Here is a 27058-nt window from a genome sequence, read left to right as displayed (position 1 = left end):
TATCGTTCTGGAAATTCTTGTGCTCAGAGAGTCGTGGATGGGGGTCATTTTGAGACCACTCTCACCTCTCTGCATCGTGTGGGTCGCGTGCTATATTTTTTTGAAAATCGGGTCAACCGCGCGGCTCAAACGGCGTTTTCGGCTTTTCGCCCATAGGATTGCATTGAGGGAAAGAATCGGGGATAACTGGGGGGGGGTTTAAGCTATCGTTCTGAAAATTCTTGTGCCCAGAGAGTCGTGGATGGGGGTCATTTTGAGACTACTCTCAACTTTCTGCGTCGTACGGGTCGCGCGCTAGAAGTTTTTAAAAAATTGGCGGGAAAAATACCTTTTTCAAAGGGCTGAAGGGCAGAGTCAGCTCCCGGTCATGATGATCCCAAAGTTAGAGGAGGGCATAGGCAAAACAGGTAACTTGGGATTCTGGGAAACTTCTCTTTCTTCATCTGAACGGGCTTTTCCCCGTGTTTTTTAACACAGTAGCCCCACCAAATGCACAAACACAACCTGAAATCATATACTAAGCCAAGAATAAGAGATAGAAACACAGCACTGCTCCCCACCCTAACTTTGGGGAACAACTGAAAAGATGTGGTGCAAGGGGATGAGCTCCCCTAGGGCATCTCATTGTGGACGTGCCCCCACTCTCTCCTGCACTGGAAGGCCATTAGAGCCTTCCAAAGAGAGTAAAACGGTGGAGCAATGCCTATCATGAGTTGAAGTGAATGTTCACTTTTTAGTGGTGGAGCGATGCCTGTTATGAGTTGAAGTGAGCGTTTACTTCTTAATCTCAGAGCTGTTGGTGGCTGTCTTGAGTTGAACTGGCAGCTGCTTCCCCCTCCCCTGGGCACGTCCCCCTATTGCTGGTAAAAGACAGATATAGCCTTTTTTAAAAAAATCTTCTTGCTGTTTATTCAGCAACACTGCTGCTTTTAATTCCACCCCTCCTTTGTTTATTTATTGATTTATTCCATTTTATATGCATTACTGGCTTATCCTTGGCTCACTTCCTTATGCCCCCAGAAATGCCAGCTGTATGCCTGCCTGCCTTCCCTCCCTCCTCCCCTGCCCACCTCGCAGGGATGTTGTGTGTGTGTGGCTTTGACTCAGGGGAGAAGTCCTTCCTGCGCTCACTTGGAGTTTTGGAAGTTCCAAATTTTGCAGGTTTAAGCCCCGCCAAAAAACAGGGGATGATGGGACTACCTTGAGTCTCGGCGTGCGGCGTATGTATCCCTGGATAAGCTGTCATGGTGGTGAGTTTGAGGGGTTTTTTTAACGTGCAAAATTGACGGAGCTATGGAAACGGGTGTTGGATTTTCATAAATTCCCCAAAAATCAGGGGATGATGGGACTGCCTTGAGTCTCGGCGTGCGTATGTATCCCTGGATAAGCTTTCATGGTGGCGAGTTTGAGGTTTCTAACGTGCAAATTGACGGAGCTATGGAAAGGGGTGTGAATGGGGTGCCCGATTTTCAAAAATTCCCCAAAAATCAGGGGATGATGGGATTGCTTTGAAACTTGGCGTGCGTGTGTATACCCCCATGAGGTGTCATGGTGCCAAACGTGAGGTTTCTAACTTGAACAGAAAAAAAGTTGTATAATTTTTTAGCTTTCAATGCAAGCCTATGGGGGGGGAAACGGAGCTCCGGATCCGGAGCTCTGAGCAGAGCGGAGCGGAAGTGGGGGGAGCGGGGGCGGGGCGGAGCGGCCCGATCCGGAAAATGGTGGATCTGCAAGTGAAGCGGAGCGGGGGGTCCGTGCACACCCCTAGTATATTATCTTTATGTATCTTCCTCGCCTTGGAACTTTGGAAGTTTGCTTCAAGTATTCATGTTTAGAATTCACACATGCTCACTTAAATAAAGCCAAGTAGAGCTCCCGTATTTGTTGTTTGCATGTAGAAGGAAATGTTGATCCTTGGAAAATGGAAGGGAAAGTTTTGCATTCTCTGTCTGATTTTCCTGGACTTCTACAGAGTGTGCTGCTTTCTATGCACCCATTTTGTGACCCCCCCAAATAGGAAATTTCTATGGATATATTTAAGATAGTTCTCCATGCTCAATAATTAATCTATTGGATTACAATGGCGCATTAAGGCACATAGGGAAACGTCAATTCAGCCTCAGTGGAGACTGTTGAGCGAAACAAGCTTTTAAAAACAAATCCCCTTCCAATCAATGGGCCTATGAGTTGAATGAGCTGATGCAGTTCAAAAAGTAAACATCCTTTTTTTATAACCTTGAGAATTGTTTCTGACCTCCCTCTTCCTGTTACGTATTTACGTATATTCATAATCCTAGAAAGATTTTTTAAGTGTGCGTGCTTGTAGTGTTTTCCACAAGCTTTCACAGCTCTGAAAAGCAACTGCCAATTTCCCTGAAAAACACCACTGCAAAAAGCCCTACATTTCTTGAAAGCTCTGCGCCACTTGTTTCTTCCCCTACCCATTCCTCAACACACACACACACAGAGTTAAAAACAAGCAAACATTAAGGTGACACTTGAAGAAAACTACAGTAGGTGAAATCTGGGATACTTTGGCTTGAACTGACAGTTTGATGCAAGTAACTTTCATTTGACCCAGACCAAACACCGAGTTTCCCTGACAGGATCTGCTAAGTTCCTGGCATGTTTATTTGTAGTGAAATTTGCTCAGTATGAAAGAAGGGAACCATTATCAAGACTAAGGAGCAATTATTTTTTTTCAATTCAAGACTTCCAGCCAGAAGTGTTACTGGTTATTTCCCTGATCCCGAGGTCCCCAGCTCCCATTCCCTTTGCCTCTCTGCTTCACCCCATCCCCTATTTATTTATTTATTTATTTATTTTATTTCATTTCTATACTGCCCAATAGCCGAAGCTCTCTGGGCGGTTCACAAAAATTAAAACCATGAAGAGCATAATAAAACAACCAACAATTTAAAAACACAAATACAAAAATCCCCAAGAACTCACCCCTTTCCTCCTGTTCTAAGTCACTGTATGAGTTTTTCCTAGTCCTCCTCTCTATGTTCAGCCTTTACCTCAATTCCTTTACCCTTCCCACTCTTGCCCTCAGCCCTCTCTTTGCCTCCCCCACTATAAGGAAGTGCCATGCTGGATCAGACCAAGGGTCCATCTAGTCCAGCACTCTGTTCACACAGCTGTCAAACAGGGAACAACAAAGCAGGACATGGTGCAACTGCACCCTCCCACCCATGTTCCCCAGCAACTAGTGTGCACACAGGCTTACTGCCTTGAATACTGGAAGTAGCACACAACCATCAGGGCTGGTAGCCGTTGACAGCCTTCTCCTCCAGGCAATTATCTAACCCCCTTTAAAGCCATCCAAATTGGTGGACATCACTACATCTTGTGATACTGAGTTCCATAATTTAACTATGCGCTGTGTGAAGAAGTACTTCCTTTCTATCATTTCCTGTTCCTCAGCCCATTGCCTACTCTGACTCCTTTCTTTGTCCCTCCTTCCAAGGAACTCCCTCAATTCATAGAATCATAGAGTAGAATCATAGAAGAGTAGAGATGGAGAGGGTCTATAAGGCCATCAAATCCAAACCCCTGCTCAATGCAGGAATCCACCTTAAAGCATCCCTGACAGATGGATTGTTTGCTTCTCTTCCTTTGGAGCCCTCTGCACACTCACCTTCCATGACCTCATTCTCCTGCCCAGCCAGTATCCTAGGGTGCTTCCATATGGAGGGGCTCCTTGCTCTAGCAGCCAGAAGGCCTTGTGCAGCTGCTCCATCTTTTCTTCCTTAACAAATTTTCTGTGGTAAAGAAAAAGATGGAAGCAGCAGTATAGAAATGTGGGAGGGTCTGAATACAACATCTGGAAACAGCCCCCTCACACACACACACACACACACACACACACACACACATACACACACTCACACACATCTGGAAACAGCCCCCCCCCACACACACACATTTGTGAAGGAAGCAGTATGATGGTGGGGGGAAAGCCCTGTCTGGAAACACCCACTAGCTTCTACTGCCACTTCTTAGTCATGCTACCTTCTAAGAGCTACTTCAGATTGGGGGGGGGGGATCGAGTTCCCTGACAGATGGGAACTTTGCTTCCTGCTTCTCTTCTGCATGTGCAACAAGCTGTAATAATAAGAGGAAGAGAGCAGCGACCCCATGGCCCAAACAATTCAATGAGACAGTGCCTTCTAGAGGGTCTTTTATAGTGCAACTTCCCCTATTCATGGCAGGAAAACCCAACAAATCTCAAAAGTCAGGTTTTGTGAGGTTTAGTTTTTACCGCTAAACCCAGGGAATAGAGCGGGAGATACTGAGGAGGCTGATGGCATCATCAAAATGACCTGGAAACATCTATGAGTGACCGGTCATGAGCATGCTATAAAATGCTCATTTAAAGAAGCTCTAAGTCATGCATAAGTTTTTTTTCCCCCTTGCAGCTATGAATAGGATCTTTCACTTCCTTCATGGCAACTCCAGAGTTGCATTATATGCCTGGCATGAGGTGTTTACTCATGTCTGCACCAAGTATGGGGTGGGGAGCATGCCCAAGGGTCCCCTACATGCAGATAACATTTCCAAGTGATCAAGAACCCTGACAGCCAGGTTCCAGATTGCATGTAGGAGTCTACCCCTTTAGATACACATACTGATGCAGTAGTGGGGTGGAGTTGGGGAGGGGGACAACACACACAATCTCTCTCTCTCTTTCTCTCTCAATGGATTCAGTGTAAACCTCAAAGTTGGAAGCTGAGGTTGCATAGGTTTCCCATGCTTGTGGACAACTATTTCACCCCATAGACATGCTGTATTAAGGGCCACGACTAGACCAGGCCTATATCTCAGGATCATCCCTGTGCATCCAAATGACATACAGGGGATCCCAGGAACACGCAGGGACAACCCCTCCATTTGCCTGGGATAATCCTTAGGTCTAGCTAAGGCCAAGGACTTTCCACACCCACTCAAGCTCCTACAAGCTAGGAAATTACACCTGGTATGTATCACGCCCTTTACAGACATGTTACAGTATTTAGGCAATATGGAACTGGTATGGTATCCTATGCTTTGGTTGGTTCATGCTTCACCACTACCTTGGATCTGGATGGCTGTCAGTGGTAGAGTGGTAAACTTAAGTCCAAGATGTGTCTGTTCACTGGAATAGACACATTGAGTCTATGCAACTAAGGCCTAATCTACACTAAGCAGGATATTTCACTATGAAAGCAGTATGAAAGTGGTATATAACAGGCAGGAGCCACACCAAGAAGGATATTGCACTATGAAAGTGGTATATTGTAGGGCTGTGCTCCGTTTCTCTTCAGTTCTTAGAAGAGATAGCGAAGCAGGGGCTTCACCTCCATTATAGGCAGAAGAGAAGCGAGTCAGGGGGCTAGCGAAGCATAGCAAAGAGAAGTGACCACAAGTGAATCAATCCACTTTTCGCGAAGCGCGCCACCCGCCATTTTGGATATTTTTCTGCATAGGATTGCATTGTGGAAAACATTATTGTATAACTTTTTTTATTTTGAAACCCACATCCCTGAAACTCACTGTGCTTACAGAGTGGTGGTTGATGGTCATTTGTTGCAATTTTCAGACTCTTTCATTGTGTGGTTTGCTTGCTATTAATTTGTTTAGAATGGCTAAAATCTGGAGGGGTTAAGGTTTTTTTTGAAGCGATGAGAGGCAGATTCAACTCCCAATCGTGATCACCTGATGAAGCAACCTCTAATCCCTAAGTTGGAGGGGGGATAAGCAAAATGGGATACTTAGTAACTTGGGATGCTGAGTATCTTTTCTTTCTTTGTCTGAACGAAAATTTTCCAGTGTTTTTTGAAACAGTAGCCCCACCAAACAGTAGCCCCACCAAACACACAAACACAACCTTAAACCATATACTACTAAGTAAATAAATAAGAAATAGGAAACACAGCACTGCTACCCACCCTAACCTTGGTGAACAACTAAATAGATGTGGTGCAAGGGGATGATATCCATAGGGCATGTGGACGTGCCCAGTGCACACTCCTGCCCTTGGAGGATCGTCAGAACCTTCCAAAGGGTAGCCAGGGGAGAAGCCAAGGAGTACCATGAGTTGAAGTGTGAAGCAGCTTCTCAAAGATTGGTACCTAGACAGGACCAGTCAAATTGGCACAATAGTTTCCCCTCCCCCTGGACACATCCACTTTCCTCTTACTGGTAAAAGACAGACATAGCCTTTTTTAAAAAAAAACAAAAAAAAAAACAATTATTCTTGTTGTTGTGATTCAGCAACACTGATGCTTTTAATTCCACCCCTCCTGTGTTTGTTTGTTTGTTTAATTAATTAATTAATTAATTAATATACCACCCCATAGCCCAAGCTCTCCTGGCTTTCCCTCTTCAGTGAAGTCAGGCAGGCTTTCATTGTGGTTCAACTTCTTGTTGTTGTGATGATGATGATGATGATGATGATGATGAATATTAGTACTGCTATTATTAACGTTGTTGTTGTTTATTGGCTGTGATCACAGTGCAGTCAATCAACTATGAAGCAAGGATCACAAAGCTTTACTCTTATCCTCCTAGCCCCCTATTAGTTATAGGATGCAAAAGAAAAGGCATTTCTCTGTGCTGTCCCTGCCTCACAGGGACAGTTTGAAGCGATCCTTGGCTCACTTACTTGTGCCCCCAGAAATGTCTGCTGCATGCCTGCCTTCCCACCTCCGCCTGGGTGCTGTTGTTGTGGGATATCTGCTGAGACTTACTTCCCCATAGATTTATTTATTTATTTATTGCACGAAGCTCTCTGGGCAGTTTACAAATCTATGGCATAGTCGTACATCTCTGCCTGCCTCTCTGCCCTCCTGGTGCCTGGGAGATGTACCAGATGATGGGCTTTGTGGTTCAACCCCACAAGCCTCTGGCATGCTTGCTCCCAGTGCTACAGGGACATGCTGCCTGTCCTCCTCTGTGCCCACCCCACAGGGATGGTTTGTGCATGTCCTGCTTTGACTCAGGGTACCCTTCCTTGTGATAAAAGGCAGCTGCATTGCGCGCTCACCCTGTTTAAGATTTCTTGGTGTGTGTGTGCATTTTTGAAGCGTTTCACCTGAGATGAAGATCCTTATTTAGAAAAAATCTTTATTCCCCCAAATCATCTTTCCTATTGATTGCTATGGGCAAGCGCTTTGCAATGGATTCTTATGGGCAGGTATGGAAAGATGTTGGAGCTATTAGCATTTCTGAAAATGGGGTGTAGGATTTTCGAAAATTCCCAAAAATCACTGGAGGCTCAGATTTCCTTCCAACTGGGCGTGAAGGTGGATATATGGATAAGCTCTCATGGTGCCAAGTTTGAGGTTTGTAACGTGAAAACTGACAGAGTTCTCGAAAGGAGTGTGAATTGGGGTTAGGGGGTGATGCTTAAAACGAACAAAAAATCACTAAAAATCAGGGCATGCTCAGATTTGCTTGAAACATGCCATGAATGTGGATCTAGGTGGCATCTGTGAGGGTGCCCATTTGCAAGTTTGTATCTGTAAAAATGTTAGAGTAAATCCCATTTCTGGAAATGGGGTGTAGGATTTTCAAAAATTCCCCCCAAATCACTGGAAGCTTGTATTTCTTTCCAACTGGGCATGAATGTGGATACAAGGATAAACTCTCATGGTGCCAATTTTGAGGTTTGTAACATGAAAACTGACAGAGTTCTCAAAAGGGGTATGAATTGGGGTTAGGGGGTGATGCTTAAAATAAAAAAAATCACTAAAAATCAGGGCATGCTCAGATTTGCTTGGAGCTTGGAATGAATGTGGATACATGGATAAGCTCTCATGGTGCCAATTTTGAGGTTTGTAACATTAACAGTAAAAAAAGTTATAGGTGTTTGAATTTCAATGCAAGTCTATGGGGGGGGGGACACGGAGCTCCGATTCAGATCCGGAGCTCCGCAGCGGAGCGGACCATGGACGGATCAATGTGGGATGGAGCAGACCCAATCTGGAAGTTGCAGATTGGGATCCGGAGCGGATCGGGGGGGGGGTGTCCGTGCACAGCCCTAGTATATGGTATGTGTCAATGGGCCCCAATAGTTGTCTGTGCACTTCAATACCACTATAAAGAAGTAGTGTGGTCCTGCCTTTTATATACTGCTTTCATACTACTTCTATAGTGCAATATCTTGCTTGGTGTAGATTAGACCTAAAGCTCTCATGCGACTGAAATGACCATGCAACTGAAGCTACCATTCCACATTGCCAATACCCAACTGGCAAACAATACTATCCACATAGAATTATAGAGTTGGAAGGGACCTTGAAGGTTATCTAATCCAACCCCCTAAAAGGGATGTCACAGGTGTCTGACTGGGTCCAGGAGTTAGGTGGATTTCCCCATGCCTGCCCCCACCCCCAGGATTCAGCTCGCTGAGCTGCAGCATGTTCGCCAGCCCACTCTAATGCCCTGTGGCTTGGTGACTACCCAGCAGACACCTTGCCTTGACCAGACCAGCCACTGTGTACAACAATGGCGGCTCCAGAAATTGTGTATTTCCAAACGTGCAGAAATGGTAGCTGTAAAGGCCCCATTTATGCAACATTAAAGGTGTGAATGCTCCATTCACAGAATGGCTGGTCCAGATGAGGCTGGGTGTTCTCTGGGCTGCAACGAAGCTTGCACAGTGGCACGAGCAGAGGCTACATCTTGGCAGGCACCTGACAAAGTTGGACATTGGTGAGTTCATCTATCCCTACCCACTACACAGTACAGGATAACTGCTAGTAAAGTATTCCTCCTTACTCTTTCTTTATATCTTACACACAGAGCATGGCCCTGAACAGCTACAATTTCCCAGCATTTTGGAGCTTGCATGAACATGGAAAGCCCTTAACAGAATGTGTTAAACTGGGAGGGAAAAGGTAATTTGATTTCATTACATTTCGACAAGGCCATGCCTAAAACTCTCTGATCGGCCAAGCTTCAAACTAAACATGAAAAATTCAATAGAAAAAGAAAGGAAGGAATATAATAATTAATAATAAAAAAAGCAAAGCCAACAGACTTACTTTTTATTATTACTCAAGAGTAGGCACAGGAGTCCCAGGCCTTAGCTAAATCTAAGGTTTATCCCGGGATTGTCCCAGGGTCATCCCTGTTCATGTAAATGACACACAGGGGATCCCGGGAGCAGGCAGGGATGACCCCTGGACGATCCCGGGATAAACCTTAGGTCTAGCTAAGGCCCCAATCTAGGAAGTGGGGGAATTTAACCCTCACCTCCCAGCTCTGGCTATGAATCCAATCCGGTTTGGGAGGGAAGAGTGCCTGCAATTTCTATTGCAAAATAATGATCTGTTTTCTTTGTGGAGTACTATTTAGCTGGTTGTAATGGTGAAATGTGATTCGACTGACTCACACACTTAACGAAGGCCCACAACTGTGATCCTATAATCAAATGAAATAATTAAAACTATTGTAGCACCAAATCAAATAGCATCACAATCAAATTCTTTATGAGAAAGCAGTTTTAAAGAGATGGGTCTTTGTGGAAGTATCCAATGTGACCAGCTGTGAGTGGCTGATTCTTTTGTGCAAGTGATCCCGCCCCCACTTGCACAATGGCAATTTAGCACTTCTGGGGACATTACGGGAGCTCCACTGACCTTTCCCCTTCCAGAAATGAGCATTTCTGCTTGTTTGTGGCCTTGACCTCAGAAGCGCTAAATTACCATTGCACAAGGAGTGGTGACTGCTTGTGCAATGGAATTGGCAGGTCTTGCCATGCATGTAACAAAAGCGGTGGTGGGCCCTTTGCGCAGATGGACAAGATTGGATACTGTCATTAGAACCCATTGAAGACCTGTAACAATGACACCATGCATAGTTCAATTGCAACAGAAGCATGGGACTACTACTGAAAAGCCCCTGTCCATTATGAATGTCCCAACTGGGGACTGCATACGGTCCAATGTTGTGTTGTGTGTATTCATATACCAGATGTCAAGCTGGCACTTCTTTGAAATTAGTGTGGGCCATTGCTCTACAAAAGAGCTCCAGATGATCTACCTTTGATGACTCTTACACAATAAAGCTCATCCATGGCTGATATTGGCCACGTAAATGTCCCATCCACTTCTCTAGAGAGTTAGTAAAAAGAAAGTGAAAGGTGTGCAGGATGGGGCATGGAAAGGAAAACTTTTCAAATTATAAATAATCTTCAGTTCTGTGGCATTCATTATTCTGAGATTTTACTGTGGCTCAATTGATGTCAAGGGAGCCCCATCAATCTAAGTTGTGGGCAGCCTATCTGAAGCACACTTGCACTCATTTAAATTAACTTTGACATCCCATATTGGAGTTTATATGGTAGAACTCAATTTTTCCTCATTAAATCAAATTTAATAAAATGTGTTTTCTCCACTACAATAAATCAAATCATTTGCTTTAGCCATTTCATGCTTTTAATAATCCCATTATTAATATGTCCCTATTTGGAAAATACAAATGTGTTCAGGACATTTACAGCAATTATTTTACCTTCTCACTGATCAGCAAAATTTTGAGTGAATGTCATCCCGGGGGATATAATTATACAGCAAATCATTCCCAGCACATTCATATGAAGTATTTGAAAACTGTTCAATAACCTGTGAAATTTAATTCAACTTATTTCACGGTTTACATGACAAGCTCGCTGGATCTTTAAATCTGCAAAGTTTGAGACAAGCCACGAAGGTCAGCTTTAAAAGAAAACAGTGTTCCCATTGCAAGCTTCATTACCAATTTGTGAACATCAAAGCTCCCCTGTTCATTATCATTGCTGCAAATACAGTGAATGGTGGACCAATTCTGACAATAGCCCCTGCCATACACCTTAAGCTGACTTCTCACTCCTTGGCTGGAGCACAGGTGCCTACTTAACCCTCACCCCCAGAAAAGGGAGATTCCCTCAGCACAGAAAGCATCCAACATGGATGGACTATAGAACCAGCCAGAGAGATAAGGACAGAATAAGCTTCTCAGAGGAAGAGGTGGACATTCCAATCCCATTGAATACTGAGATCTGCCTCTCCAATTGCAGAGGAAGGTAAGATATTCAACTTGGCAGCCAGAGAGTAGTAGAAGGCAGTCTCAGCAGCCTTGCCCCATGAATCCCTGCCATTCCTCGCTGGGAACTTGGGGGTAACAGCAAGATCTGAGAGGGCACTGCTTTCTAAGCCACCCCAGACATTAAGGAAGGCAGTGATTAGGAGTGCAGCTTTGCCAAAGGGTGACGACAACTATGAAGGCCCAAAGTGCTCTTTGCCCCTTGGGATAGAGGCTTCACTCTGCAGGAATAAGTAAATACCTCTGCTTCCATGACACCCAGACCTCAGGCCTTCCAGTATGCAGCAGAGGATTCTGATGAGAACGAGTCACAGTCTATTTCCTGGGGTGGGAGGGTAGGACATGCCATCACCCTATGGCATCTCCCCTGCCTCACAGACTTTTCAGGCCAAAAAAACAGGTGAGGGTGCTTTAACAATCCATTCAGTTCCTCCAGGAGCTGCCCTCACTACATTTCTTGTCAGGTTTAGCTCCCTGCTTAGAGAACATCCTTCTATTGTCTTAGTAGGAGAGAGTTCCCACCGGCAGGACCCTCATAGATGTATCCAAGGTCATGCTTTTTTCTTTTCTTTTCTTTTCCCTTCATCTGCCTTGGTCTTTCTACCAGCTTTCCCTGTGAGCCTCAAGGGGCCACAGAATGGCGCATCCATAACATGGAGTAAGTGTACCAGCAAGGTCCCAAAGAGGGACAGCAACTATGCTCAGGGATTGCCACTTGACTCTTTCCGGTCTTTGTGGGTCAACGGATACCCTCCTGAACATAAGTAAGTGTGAGGGTCCTGCATGTTGAAAATTCCACCTGTAAAATACCTAAATGTGGGAATACAAGCCTTTCCCCATTGGTGTGTCCAGGTATTTTAAAAGGACTAGTGCAGATTTTTTAAATAAATGCCCACCCTTCAAACTTGATGAGAGGCTTTCTTATTTACTTAGAGAATGTATAACCCACCTTTCAATGCAATGATTCTCAGGATAGAGTATAACAGTGATACAAAATACAACACAATAGAAGACATCAGAAGAAACCATTAAACAGAGGGACTATGAAGCATCTAATATTATTTATTTATTTATTACATTTATATACCACCCCACAGCCGAAGCTCTCTGGGCAGTTTACAACAGTTAAAAATGGTAAACATTAAAAAGTATACAAAATTAAAAAACCATCAGAAACATAAAAACAACAGTATAAAAACAACAGTATCCATACACTCAATAAAATGAATTAGGCATATTAACCACACAATCAGTGCCAACCCTTGTTGCTGCCTGGTGGGAAGGATAAGGTGGCATCTCCGATTCCATGTACTGAGGCTGATGAGGCTGGCAGTTGATTCTTACTTCAAAGCTGCTATTAGAATAGCATTCTCAATTGCACCTAGGAGCATCATGCTAGCTTAGCAATTGTAGGGCAGATTGTGTGGCACACCAGCTCTGTTTGCAACACCTTGCCACCACTTCCCATATCTTGGCATCTCTTGCTTGAGGTGGCCACCTCACTCTGCCTAATGGGAGGGGTGGACCTATGTAAAATGACATCTCATTGGGCAGGTATTTTACGGCCTGTTTAAATTGGCAGACATCATCTGACCGCTGGTTTCATAATTTAGGAACTGCCATCAGAAATGCCCCTTCTGTAGTGGCTACCATCATAATAGATGATGGAACTATCAAGAAACTCTATGAGATGGGTCTTAAAGAGCAAATGGGTTTATGTGGGAGAAGAGGCTCTTCAATTATCCTGGTTCCAGAACTGGTTTATAGAGGTGAGCACCAACAACTTGAACTGAACGCAAAGACAAACTGGTAACCAGTGGAGCTTATATAAATCCAGGGCTCCCTGTATCTAACACCAGAATCAATCTAGTGGCTGCACTGTGAGCCAGATAAGCTTCTAAACAGCCTTCAAGGGCAACCCCAGGTATAGTGCATTCCCGTAGCCTAGTTGGAAGTACCAGAAGATGCACCAAATTGGCCAAATGCATCAGTTCCATAGTTTATCAGCCAAAGCTGATAAAAAGTATTTCTAGCCCTGTCTCCAAGAGCTTATATGCAGAAGCACTCACAAATTATGGACCAACTCTTCATGAAGGAGTTTGACTTTTTAGTGCATGCATTTCTACTACTCTACCACTCTATTCTCTTATACCACTACCTTTCATGTATGGGATAATCTACACAACCTTCCAGTAACTATGAGCATGGGCTCAGGGGTGTACGAAGCATTACTACCCACTAGATAGATTATGGTTGCATCATTAAACAATGTATTCTCTAAATAATGTACTGTGAAATGCACTACTTTTTGATTGTTATTTGATAAAAAGGTATTCAACTAAATTTAGTAGCATAAAGGTTTAGCCACATGAATAAGTAGCTCTACAGATCTTTGTTAATTTGCCCACTTCGAGTTAATGAATCTTTCTGATTAGTAATTGAACAAATGTACTGAATTAACTAAAGATTCTCACAGCCCAAAGTGATATTCATTTTGACAATTTTAGCTTACACTTAATTATTTATTGTAATACTTTATGATCTACTAGCAAATGCACTGTAATATATTTTCTACAAAATAATTAAGTCTCAGTAATACAGAACCCCTCAAAAGCACTTCTTAAAATATATGTGTGAAGAAGTGGGGAAAGACAGGCTAGTTATGCTAATTATCAGGTGAACACATTAGCAATATTGTACTTCATTTATAACTGCACACATACACAGAGCTGTGTGTCCTGTATATAGCTGGGTATAAACTCCATTGATTGTCTGTTCCCTTTCCACCTCCACATTTACTCCTGTGTTGACAGAGAGTCTGTTCTGATGATATATCAGGGTAGACCTTTGTTTAAAAAAACCAAAAAACTGCACACCCAAGTGATTTACTCACATGACAAATGTAATATGGAAGATGCACGCATGATCCTGGCTCCCATTCTGTGAAAACAAACATCTCAACTGCTTGATTTTGTTCTCCTGCCACAATCTTGCATGATTTCACAGCTCCTGTTTTGCACTGCTCACATGATGAGTTGTTTCAGCACACGCTAACCCTGGTGAACCTGACTCAGAGAGAGTCAGTGAATGAGTCTCAGTGCAATTATTAGCATGTTGAACTTGGATGTGGAAAATCCAGGATGGGATCCAAAGAACCAACACAATTCGTTCTATACACCCAAAGTGTGTGAGCCACAGCAGACCCCTAGCACTCACACAAGCCATTTTGAAGCTGATGAGTTTCACAAAAAGGGCACAAAGAAAGAAGGACAACTGGTTGGTGTTAGATTTCAGGCTTGTATGTACAAGTTCCCAGGTCCAATTCCTGACACCTTCAGTTAAGAGGATCAAAGGGCAGGTGATATGAGCAGGTGAGCCAGTCAGTGTAGTTCAGCCTTCCGCAACCTGATGCCCTCCAGACATTTTAAAGCACCACCCCCAGCATTCCTGACTATTGGCCATGCCGGCTAGGGCTGATAAGAGTTCAAGTGCAAGTCAACTGGATGGCACCAGGTTGAGGAAGGCTGCAGTAGACCATAATGAATGAGATGGGCAGATAATCTGACCTGCTATAAGGCAGCTTCCTATAATGTCACATTGAAACACAAACACAACTGAACATAGCATCTGCCTACACTGCTTAGCATGCATTGTCACATGCACACACACCCTTCAGCTCCTCCTCAAGCTTTACATGTGATCAGAAACCGTTGAAGAAATTCAGCCATACTTCCATCTTTTACCAGACTCTTTAAATTCACTTTGGTGGTGCTGAAGGTTGCTTTCTTTTCACAACCATGTTCTGAGTAATAGCAAATTTTCCTTCTTGTCTTCTGAATATCATAAAATACATTTCAATAAACATTAAAAAAAATCAATCCTTTGTGTTTCTACACCTTTGGGCTTTCCTAAAGTAGATCCTTGAATCTCAGCCTCAGATTCCAATCTCTACTGAAGTGATTTATACCTAATCTACTGCAGAAGATTACTATGAGTACAAAATGGATATAGTAAACCACTACGTACCCTATCATGAGCTGCATTGCAGGATGCAGATATCATCGTGATGCAATAATGTTTTTTTTCTTTCTTTCTTTAGTTTGGAATTTACTTCATTGATTTTAAAATTTCAGTGTGGCGTTTTCTTCCCCTTCAAAAACCACATCCGTTTCATTGGCAAAGTTGAAAAACCTTTCATGAACTTTGAAAGATCTTGTGACATTTGAGGATGTTGTGCCATCACCATTTCCCCTGTTTGTTATTTAATCTGCATAATTGAAACTTCTTGGCTGGAGTCATTCAGAACAGAGCTGAAATTAATATTTCAAACATATATTGAAGAAATGCAAGAAGTAAATGTCCAAAAAGTGCTAGTACTTCAATGTAATAATGACAACTTAACCGTCACAGAGAGCAAACTAATCTGTAACACAGTGCATTAATTTAAGTTATCCTACTGTTCTGTTACTGGTTAACTTAGGGTGTGATCCAATGCATGTTTAGACAGAAAAAAAGTCCTAGAACTCCATACTGGCTGGAGAATGCTGGGAGATGTAGGACTTTTTTTCTGTCTGAACATGCATAGGATTGTACCCTAATAGCCTTATGAAAATCATAGATAGATAGATAGATAGATAGATAGATAGATAGATAGATAACTGGGCATCACTCTGTGTTTTTGAAAGAGATCCCCATTGAAGTTTGGAGAAGGTGACGCCATTCCAGCTGAGGGGACAGGCTGATATAAGGTATGGCTGTGAAGAAACAGGATTTTGCAATCTGAAAGCTATAGAGTCAGAAGAAATGAGATCTGAGAGTTATCGGAGGATATGTTGAGAACGAAGAAACTCTCCACTACACAGAACAGTGGATCTGCTCCCTTGTAGGGATGGATCTATGCCTCCACTGATCTGCACCTATTACAATTTGTTTGTTTGTTTGTTTGTTTGTTTGTTTGTTTGTTTGTTTGTTTGTTACACTTATATACTGCCCCATAGCCAAAGCTCTCTGGGCAGTTTACAAAAGTTAAAAACAGTGAACATTAAAAACAAATATAGAAAAATTTAAAACCATCAAAAGCATAAAAACAACAATATCCATTTAAAACAACTATTCTGGGGTCAGCATATGTTGTTAACTGCCTGGGAGAAGAGAAAAGTCTTGACCTGCTGCCAAGAAGATAACAATGTTGGTGCCAGGCGAGCCTCATCAGGGAGATCATTCCATAATTGGGGGGCCATCACTGAAAAGGCCCTCTCCCTTGTTGCCACCATTAAAAGTTTTAAGTCTCAGGAGCAATTTCATCCAAAGTAAACTAACTTCCTACATCTTCAGGAAGTGGATATATTAAATAATACAAATATTTGTTTTTATTGCAAGTCACCTTGGAGACCTTGTGACAACAGATAAATACATAGATGATATTATCAGGAGCTGTGATGGGCACTTCACATAACAACTTGCCCAGCATGAATAAGAACATGGCCAAGCCAGATGTGATGTTCTGCCACTGGCCATAGTGAGGCAGTGGCCTAACCTGCCTGCCCCTTGCAACACACATATTCCGTGTTCATTGAGATCAGGGGATAGCAGCACTTTAAGGAGTCTTAAAGAACCAGAGCTAGGGTAGCCATACATCCTGCTGTACAGAGGACAGCCCTCTATTTGATGGCATTCTCTATTGGAACAGCTGTCCAGTTCCAGTCTAGTTTAGAGAGAAGGAACTGAAAGCAGGAACCTTGAAGTTGCTCACTGAGATCAGGGAATAGCAGCACTTCACACCTGGACAGCAAATTGAGCAGCCACACAGGTTACCTGGTCACAGATTGCCCCACAATGGTGAGATGTGTTGTATACAGTAATTCTTTCTAAAATGGCATATATAGATATAAATTAGGATATGCAAATTCTGTGAAATCATATATCTTTTGCTATCTTTTTTGTGATGCATTTCCTCTCTCCTTTTGCAGGGTGGGGGGATGTATAAGTGGGCTGCCCTGCCAGCTCCCTGCTGAAACTGGGAACAGCACATGAATCTCTCCTTAAGAACTGGTTTGTGATGAGGGAAGTCTTCCCTTACCTACCAGATAAGAGGTCAAATGTCTGAAAGACCACTGCCTTTAGGATGTTGGACTACATCTATATAGGCCACCAAACTCTACAAAGATGATTGATAGATAGATAGATAGATAGATAGATAGATAGATAGGCATTTGGAGATTTCAACCTATATTATTTGAAAATAGAGCACCTTCAGAGTAACCTACATTCAGGAGTCTAATGCCAAGGTTTTAGAGCAGGGCATGAATGAAAATACAAGTGAGACAGCTGTAGGAAGTGATTGCTCTGTGGTTGAATTAACAGTCCAGGTGGATATAATTAGACACATACTGAATAAATGTTGTGAAAGTTAAGCACTTCACTTCTTTAAGGCATGAAAGCTGACTAAGATGTAACAAATAAATTAAAAGGTTGGTATGTGTGTGTTTTAAAAAGGACAACATTAATAATGATTCATGAAACTATAAACAAACACAGGGCACCAGGAAGCTGGGGAGACATGTGTCGGAATCGTATACTAATTAACATTCCAACCTAGAATGAGAAACACCTAAGGGGTGGCAGGGCAGGCGGAAGAAGCAGGTTTAGGAAAGGCAACAGGATGATCTATCTTTTAGTAGAACATATGGTTAAACCATCTGACAAAATGCTGCAGTAAATAATTTGGAAGAACTGGGAAATAAACAGTTTATTCTGAAAGAGGGGGATGCATAAAAAAACAGCTTTAAAAAAGTAGGCCTTGAAAACTGGTATGTTATTGTCAGGACAATTTAAACAAATGAAAAAATAAGAGCTGCTTTAAGTACTTGATTACCATCTTTTTTTTTCCCAGTAGAAGAGGAAACACTTGTATAGATCAAGACAAATCAATAAGGCCTTTTCTCAGTGCACTTTTCAGTTTTGTCTTAAACAAGAGCCAAACATGTCTTTTCCCAGAGAAAGCATCTAACTTATCTTCCAAAGCTAGAAGCTGCCCAATATTCTGTAGACTTTAGGCTTTTTCTGTCCCCTGGCCATTGCCCTTTATCCCTGTCCATGCACAATGTAGAAACAGTGACTTGTGACAGGTTATAGACTAATTGTAAAGTGTTGTGGTGGCATCACCTTTCACGGAATAAAGTCCACTTCATCAGATGCAGGAAGTAATATCCCCACTGGTAGATATATCATGTCTACATATGTGCATCTGGTTGGCTACTATGGGAAACAGGATGCTGGACTAGATGGACAAAGGGTGGCCAGGTGTCCTAGTTTACAGAGGATGGTCCTCTTATTTTGGAGAGCTGGCAGAGCATGACCCTCTGTCCAGTCCAAATCTGGTTTAAAGTCAAAGAATCATAAGGAGAGAGTGCAGAGGGGCCTTGAAGTTACCCATTCACAGTTAGCACCTTGACACCTGACTGAGCAGGCATACAGCTCACCTGGTCAGTCTTCTTGACTATGGTGAGAGATGGATTACTATAATTTAAATTATAATAATGATAGCTATTATTTTATAGCTATTTTTTCTAGATTTAGATCTGTATGAAAATGTTATGCAAATTGGTGCCCTCATTTTGATAATGTAGTTCCTCAGTTTTGACAATGCTTAAGTGGCCACCCTGTGGACATATGGGGCATGTCTACACCTATGGGCTTTCTGGGATGGGGGGGGAGAGGATCCCAGGTTTTCCTGCTTCTGGGATCATCCCCTAGTGTGCACACACCTGTGAGTTGTCCCAGAAGTGAGGAGAGATATTCTGGTGTGGCGTTTTTTGTTTGTTTTTTCAAACCAAGATGTTTGTGCAGCAATGTGGGCACGATTGTGTGCCAAAGTAAGTTTAAAAGGGGGGGAAACCTCAAACCTTGGCGCCCAAAGATGCCGAGAGCCATCCAAGGGATGGCGAAACTGCTGCCCCTGATGGGCATGGAGCTCCCCCCCCCCCGCCCGGACAGCTCCATGCCCGTTTGCTGAGGCCCTACTTGCAGAAAGGAGGGAGGACCTGGGAGCCTGTGTCACACCACCCACGGTCCTCGGGGTTGTCCCAGGACTTTGGGAGAAATTGTAATATATCTAGTTGGAGGTTGTCCCCAGTTGACCCCAGGTTCCCCTGTGTGTCATTTGGATGCACAGGGATGATCTCTAGCTGCCCCAGGATAAGTGGCTGATGTAGACATGCCCATGGTCTGAGCCTACAAGGCTCAGTGTCTAGCTTCAAACCAAGTGGTAGCCCTCTGAATTCCCAAACTGCTCACATGGGGGACACCATGAAGTGTGAACTGGCCCTGTGAAAAAGACTCCTCCTAACATGATCAGTTTGCAAACATGCTTTGGACAGTGTGTGGCAGCCTACTGCAGAGTAAATGAATACAACCAGCAGTAAATGCCTTTTGGTTATGAAAACAGAATAGAAAAGGGTCTGGACAGAGTGCAAGCAGTTACCTGTTCTCTCAGAAGACGGTTGCTGTGAGTACACAAGAGCGCCCTTCTTTTCGCCTCTGAACGGTAGGAAAGAATGATATTAGTTTATGTGGGCATCTACTTTGAAATGAGTGGCAATTAATTTTAGTCACTTATATTGTAAAGATATCTACAGCAATATGAAGATGATAAGTTGGTCCATACCATCATGAGGTGTGCATTTTTAAAATTTATTATTAATATCTATATATTGTCTTCTCTGCTAAAGATCTATCAAGGTGTTGTCCAAGAAATTAACACAATAAAAACCTTAAAATAATAATAAAAAAACAAGGATATTTAAAAGCAGTAAAAACATGAAAACTACACAATTTGAAAGGGAAAATAAGGCCAAGTAAATAGGAGCTAATTTTATATTTAAATACACTATTTATTTATTTATTACATTTCTATACCGCCCAATAGCCGGAGCTCTCTGGGCAGTTCACAAAAATTAAAAGCATTCAAAGTATAAAACAACAGTATAAAACCATAATATAAAACCGCCCAGAGAGCTCCGGCTATTGGGTGGTATAGAAATGTAATAAATAAATTTAAAAAATGCAATATAAAAGCTCAACCAGATAAAAACAGCAGCAATGCAAAATTACGAATTTAAAACACCATGTTAAAATTTATTTATAGACTGTTAAAATGCTGGGAGAATAAAAAGGTCTTCACCTGGCGTCTAAAAGAATATAATGTAGGTGCTAAGCGAACCTCCTTAGGGAGCTCATTCCACAGCCGGGGTGCCACAGCAGAGAAGGCCCTCCTCCTGGTAGCCACCTGCCTCACTTCCTTTGGCAGGGGCTCACGGAGAAGGACCCCTGAGGATGACCTTAGGGTCCGGGCAGGTACATATGGGAGGAGGTGTTCCTTCAGATAGCCTGGCCCCAAGCCATTTAGGGCTTTAAATGTTAATACCAGCACTTTGAATCGGGCCCGGACCTGGACTGGCAGCCAATGAAGCTAGAAAAGGACTGGCATGATGTGGTCTCATTGGTGGAACCACTGCAATGCAGTACCTCTAATTCCCAGCTCAGACAACCTATCCAGAAGGATACCATGGTTGATGGTATCGAAAGCCGCTGAGAGGTCCAGGAGAACCAACAGGGTCGCACTCCCCCTGTCTCTCTCCTGACAGAGGTCATCCCACAGGGCGACCAAGGCAGTTTCCGTTCCAAAACCAGGCCTGAAACCTGATTGAAATGGATCTAGATAATCTGTTTCATTCAAGAGTGCCTGGAGTTGTCCTGCAACCACCCGCTCAAGCACCTTGCCCAGGAAGGGGATATTAGCCACCGGTCTGTAGTTGTTAACATCCTCCGGGTCCATGTTAGGCTTCTTCAGGAATGGTCTAATTACCGCCTCTTTTAAAGAAGCCAGCACCACTCCCTCTCTCAAGGAGGCATTTACAACCTCCTGGACCCAGCCGGCGATCCCCTCCTTATTTGATGTAATGAGCCATGAGGGGCAAGGGGCAAGCACACAGGTGGTCGACCGGACTTGGCCAAGCACCTTGTCCACATCCTCAGGCTTCAAGACAGAAATTACCTCAGTACTTATAACATGCCTTTCCAACTACATGTATGTGTCTTGACCAAATGTATAACTGGAGGTATGAAAAAAAATATCTTGCTTAATTTCAGTGTAGCATAGAGTCATTTTTAGAAACCAATATTTAGCTGTATGACCTGAATAAATGTATTTGTGTATTGTTGTTTTTCCCTTCTACCTGCAGGATGGTTTTAAACATATACAGAAAGTCTGTCTGTCTGTCTTTCTCCCTGCCCCCACCTCTTTCTCCTGCCCTCCCCCCCCCACATCACTACTTGGCTTATCTAACCTATATCCCTTTCAGGATTAGGAAACCTTCTTTTCCTAGTTAGTTTGAGCCCCAGAATCTCTCATTTTAGAAATTAAGCTCTTGCAATAGATTTGTTTTAGAACTTAAGAAGACCCCTGCTTAATCAGGCCAAGGAACCTTCTAGTTCAGCAAGCATTCTGTTCACACAGTGGCCAACCAACTGCCCACAGGAAACTCACAAGCCTAAGTGCAATAATGCCCTCCTGCCCATGTTCCCCAACATTTGGTGAAATACTCCCTCAGTATGAAAAAGGGTGGGGGGACTGAGATGATGTCATGCTCCTAGTTTGTCTGGACAATTGCTACAAATTAAATATATCATTATGCATAAGTAAGAAGCATATATGTGCCATGATAGTCACCTTTTATAACACTGGATTGTTGTTTCTCCAAGTAATATATTGAGAATTATTGATGAATTCTCTAATTTTTTAGACATTTCTGCCTGTAGCCATTCTTGAAGGGGAGGATAAAGTTGATCTGGAATGTTTCAGCACTGAAACTTGGACGTGTGTCAGACTTCCAGCAATCACTATAAGTGTGATGAGGTGTAAGGGGGAAGGCAGAATTTTCTGGCAGCTACTGGAGTGAAATCTGGAATATGTCATTGCTTACTTTGAAAAAAAATTGCTGGATAAATCTCTATCCAGCCACGCTACTTCAAGAGGATGATTTTGCATTCCATTTTGATCATATCTTGCCAGGCTTTTCCACTTTAGAAAACACATTAGCTATGGTGTTGTGTAAAAAGGTCAGAAGGTGAAGTTAACCTATTTATATACAGTCACAGTCACCTCATTTTACTGTTGACATTTCATAAATCCCAAAAGCACAAAGGTTCCAAGTGAAAGGCCACATTTCCAGCTCCATTGCTATTAATGAAGATTAGATCCAAAAATTAAGATATATGATATGAACAACTTTTTTTAAATGTGGCATGAACTTATGGAGGAAACAGAGTTTGGATATCACACAAAACTCTCGCTTTCCTGGTTTGATTCCCACTCATTTGAAGGGAAGCGCAAAGTAGGAATGATTGCATGCCCCAGCATACTGCTTGTTCATATTGGGCCTGTTCAGACAACATGCTAAGCCATGGTTAGATCACTAACTCTTTTGCAGCAAATGATTAGTGAGCATGTTTAAACCATTGTTATGTAGCCACCAAGGTATGGAATGGATAACATGACACACTAAGCCATAATGTTTAGCTCAAAATGTTTAACCTCTGTGGCTTAGCATGTCATCTAAACTGGGTTTTTGTCGTTTTATAAGCCAGGATTCCAGGCTTATAAAAATGCCATGTGAATACAGCTACCATTCTGAATAAATATAGATATTAAACCATTACACCAAAGCACTCCCCACCCATTATATTTGATTCAGTTACTGAAACAAAACAAAGGGAGAGAATTGGATCGTAAAATAGCTGGTATCCAGGATCATGAAGTACTTAGGTTTTAGTTTAGCTAAATGAATTTAGCAGATTTAATGAACAATGTCTTGGAACCAGAGAAAAAGTGGAGTTCTCCCTTTCCTGCTGCATCCCCTTGCACTCCCCCTCAAACCGCCCTTGCAGAAGGGGGAGATCTTGCAGAATGGCAGGAAATATGGTGCCCAAACTAGAACCAATTGGAGACTCCCCTAGCACAAGTGGAAATGCTCAAGGGTTTGTGTGTATGAAGGGAATGGAATGGTATAATTTCATACTTCTAAAAGAGAGAGAGAGAGAAAAGGTCTTCATTAATAAAGGAGCAATGATAACAAGGAAGAGGAACAGCATGAGACCCCTGCCCAGACTAATCTTGGAAACAAACATAACAACAAAACCATGTACTTTTTAATGGGGCAGAAACTTTTGACTGAATTTTCCAGGAAGATGAACACAGTCACAGATCTCAGGATGCACTGTAAACAGTGCCTACTCCTAACATGGAATTATCAAGAGCAGATTGCATCAAAAAGAAAAAGAAAAAAAGAGAAGAAAAAAGAGAGCTTATATATGTCAGGATACATCATAAGAGACCACAGCAGGGTTCCTTTTTCCTCAAGAGAGACTGCTATTTTCCTTAAATATCTCATACTAGAATCTTTTTGAGGCACTGTGATATTTGAATTGATTAACTCAAAGCAAAAGAATGAACCAGCGGCTAGTTAAAAACTAGCCCTACTTCCTGAATATAGCATATTTTACATTGTTGAGGTTTGGAGTTGTCGTTTTTCCATGTCAGCCAAAGTCACAGCGGACTCAGTCAATAAATAAACTACTTGTGATGCTGTACTCCTGTAAAGTACAATTATGATTACCATCATTTGAAAAGTGATGGTATAAAAAAAATATCTCGGCATTCTGCATTTATTCTCCCTCAGAGACTTCCTTATCAAATCTGTTCCATTTTGCAAGTCAACACAATTTTTTTCAAATTGCCAGAAACGCAGCTCAGCACATTATCTCAAAATCAGGCAGAATTCTTTGTCCTCCATCTCCAGTGATGAGGAACCTGGTTCCAAACTTAGATGCTTTCTTTTGTCTGATCCTTCTTGACGCAAGATATGCCATCCTGATTATTTTGGCAGAGATGAGTGCAGGAAATCCCATATAATATATATATGAAAGGAAACGGGCATGTGGTGTATGTCAAGTGCCATGCAAATACCAAAATATCACATATATATTCTACAAATACTTTACTTTTAGCTATGCTTCATTGACTTTTCTTGAATAGCAAAAGTATTAGGTCAGAGGCCAAACAATTTTTCACCACCGCTATGCTTTAAATATATATCTGCAATGTTTTAATTTGGAGAACCAGAGGTACATTATCCTAGTTTAATATCTATATGGAGCTGCTGGAAAAAACCATCCATAATTTCGGGTGAGGTGTCACCAATATGCTGATAACAGCCAGCTCTGCATTTTAGTTCCTAAATATCTGGGTGCTCTTCTCCAATCTGGTAGCCTCCATGAGCAATGGCATGTCTACACCTCCCAGCGATCCGGGAGGGAGCGGGGAGGATCTCTCAATATGGTGATCACGAGATCCTCCTCCATGTTCACACGTGGCGTGCGACGTCCAGGGAGGAAGGAGGACATCGTGCCCACCATTATTATTTTTAAAAATACAGGAGCTGGAGCACACCTGCACTCCAGCAAAAAAGTAAGTCAAAAAAGAAGAAGTCCTGACCCTGCTCCCCTCCCCACCCCTGATGGCCCTGGACTCTCCCCGTCCTGGCTCCGTCCCTCAGATGACCCCTGCTCCTCGCGGGGAAGAGGGAAGAAGCCGGGACAGCCAGCCATACCACCTGCGGTCCTTGGGATCATCCCAGGACCATGCAAAAAACTGAGAAAAGGGGGTATGGTGATATCCCAGGGAAATGGAGGGATCATCCCTTCCTGCTTCTGAGATCCCCCTGTGCATCATGTGGAATGATCCTGGAATGATCCCCGGGATATCGCCTGGTGTAGACATGCCCAATATGTTTTGGATTGCAACTCCCCCATCATGTCCAGCCAGTGCTCATGCTGGCTCAGAGTGATGGGAGTTGTAGTCCAACACATCTAGAGGGCACCATGTTAGGGAATACTTTCCTAAATCATATTCCAGAAATTATGGTCAGGTGGATGAGAACTAATTCATACATACATTGATAAGCCAAGTGCTTCACCTTGTCCTGCATTGTCTCCTGCCCCCTCGCCACCCTGTCCCAACCTTAACAGGAATCCCAGCAGTTACAGAACTATGGGAAGCTTCCTGTGAGCAACTTGCTTCAACAAAGTCTGGGCATGGAGAGTGTGGCCCCTTGGGGGTGGGGGGCAAGGCTCTGAGGGTACAGACTCTAGAGGGCCCAATTTAGGGTTCTCTGGTATAAGGATCCTTAATCTGATGAGCTTTGATGCAGGCTCGGTCATTATACTGAGTTATACTGGGTGAGTTTCCAGCAACTCTGCTGCTGGGTGGGGAGATGCTCTAGCTCAGTGGTAGAGCACATGCTTTGCATACAGAAGGTCCCAGGTTCAATCCCGAGCATCTTCAGGTAGGGCTAGGAAGGATTTCTGCCAGAAATCCTGGAAAGCTGCTGCCACTCAGTGTCAAGAATACTGGACTAGATGGACCAATGGTTATTTATTTATTTATTTATTAAATTTCTATACCACCCAATAGCCTAACCTCTTGGGATGGAAATTTTCACTTGGAATATATAATATTCTTGAATCTGAGGAAGGAGAGTCGATTTATCATTCTTATGATGCCTGGCTCTGTTTACATATGGCATTCTTCTACCCTGACTTTTTCTCTTTTGCTCCATTTTTTTTTTTTTTTTTTTTGCCCCCAAAAAGAAGATTGACTTTAGAGCATGGATCAAGAGTGGCTTGCTTCATGTGAAGCAGTATAATTCCCCCATGAAAGCTGAAAGGTGTATTCACCAGTGAATTTGAGACTATGTGCCTTAGGAAAGCATTTCCCTTGTTTATTCCATGACCTACTTAAAATGCCAGTTTAAACTGTGATGTTTTCCATAAGAACATATATTTTTGAGTCCAGGAAGCCCTGATTCAGGACTCGCATGCTGAATCCCTATGTGCATGCATGTGAACATGTGTCATTGGGTCCCTTCACACAGATGTTGAACATGTGACTGCCAAGGGTGTGTTACCATTGTGCTGCTTACTAGAAGTCTATGCAGGAAGTGTGGCTGGCAGGGTTGATACTGCATCCTCATCCTCATGAGCATCTGAACATCCCCCCCAACATTGCAATGTACAGTGGGATGCATATGGAATGCTACTACATACAGATATCTCTTGCTTGATGGTAGCATTAGTGTTTAGTTGACTAGTAATTCATAAATCCAAGTATTACAATAACTATGTGTCATTTTAGAACATTCATTCCTTTGATTTACCAAGGACCATTGTTCATGCTATCTCTGATAACAAATGCATACTTTTGTTTGAAAATGCATACTTTTGTTTTGTTTCTTCTAGGAGAGAAATTAAAGAGGAATAATCAGCAAAAAAACAAAAACAAAAACAAACAAATTGATCACCCTGAATCTGATGAATGACAATGTTTTCCTTAAGTTGTCTCATAGTTGATATACCTATTTTCACTTTTAGCTTTCTAGCGCAGAGAAGAAAGGGCACTGCTCTGACACCAGTATCTGCATCAGGGAATGACTGTGTCCCATTTTGATAAATCCTCTGTCTTTTCCCTTATTGAACTCAGAATACTGAGTGTCATCAGACGAGGAGAAATCGCGTATCCTTAACATTGCTTCTCTTCCCCCGTTTCTGTCCCATGATACTTCCTCTTTCTTCACACAGGGGAAGAAAGAGGAAGTAAACAATAACCACATGGCCCATTCAGTAACTTTTTTAAAAAAAACACCACTTTTCCTGCACACAGCAGAAAATGGCCGCACATTTCGTTTTTAAAAAACGGATTTGAAGAGGTCTATTTTGTGATGGAAAGAAGGCAAGAAGGAACGGGAGATGCATGGGAGGCAGACGATGTCAAAAGAACCTGCAAACATCCGTACGTGGGGAGTTGTGAGTGTACGATAAAATGCTTTTCTGATGAGCTCATTATCTACCATATCTCTTCTAATGCCTGCTCTAT

Source organism: Elgaria multicarinata, chromosome 7 (assembly GCF_023053635.1).
Source record: "Elgaria multicarinata webbii isolate HBS135686 ecotype San Diego chromosome 7, rElgMul1.1.pri, whole genome shotgun sequence".
NCBI classification, from domain to species: domain Eukaryota; kingdom Metazoa; phylum Chordata; class Lepidosauria; order Squamata; family Anguidae; genus Elgaria; species Elgaria multicarinata.
The sequence above is the reverse complement of the archived record's forward strand: the minus strand, read 5'-3'. Positions refer to the sequence as shown.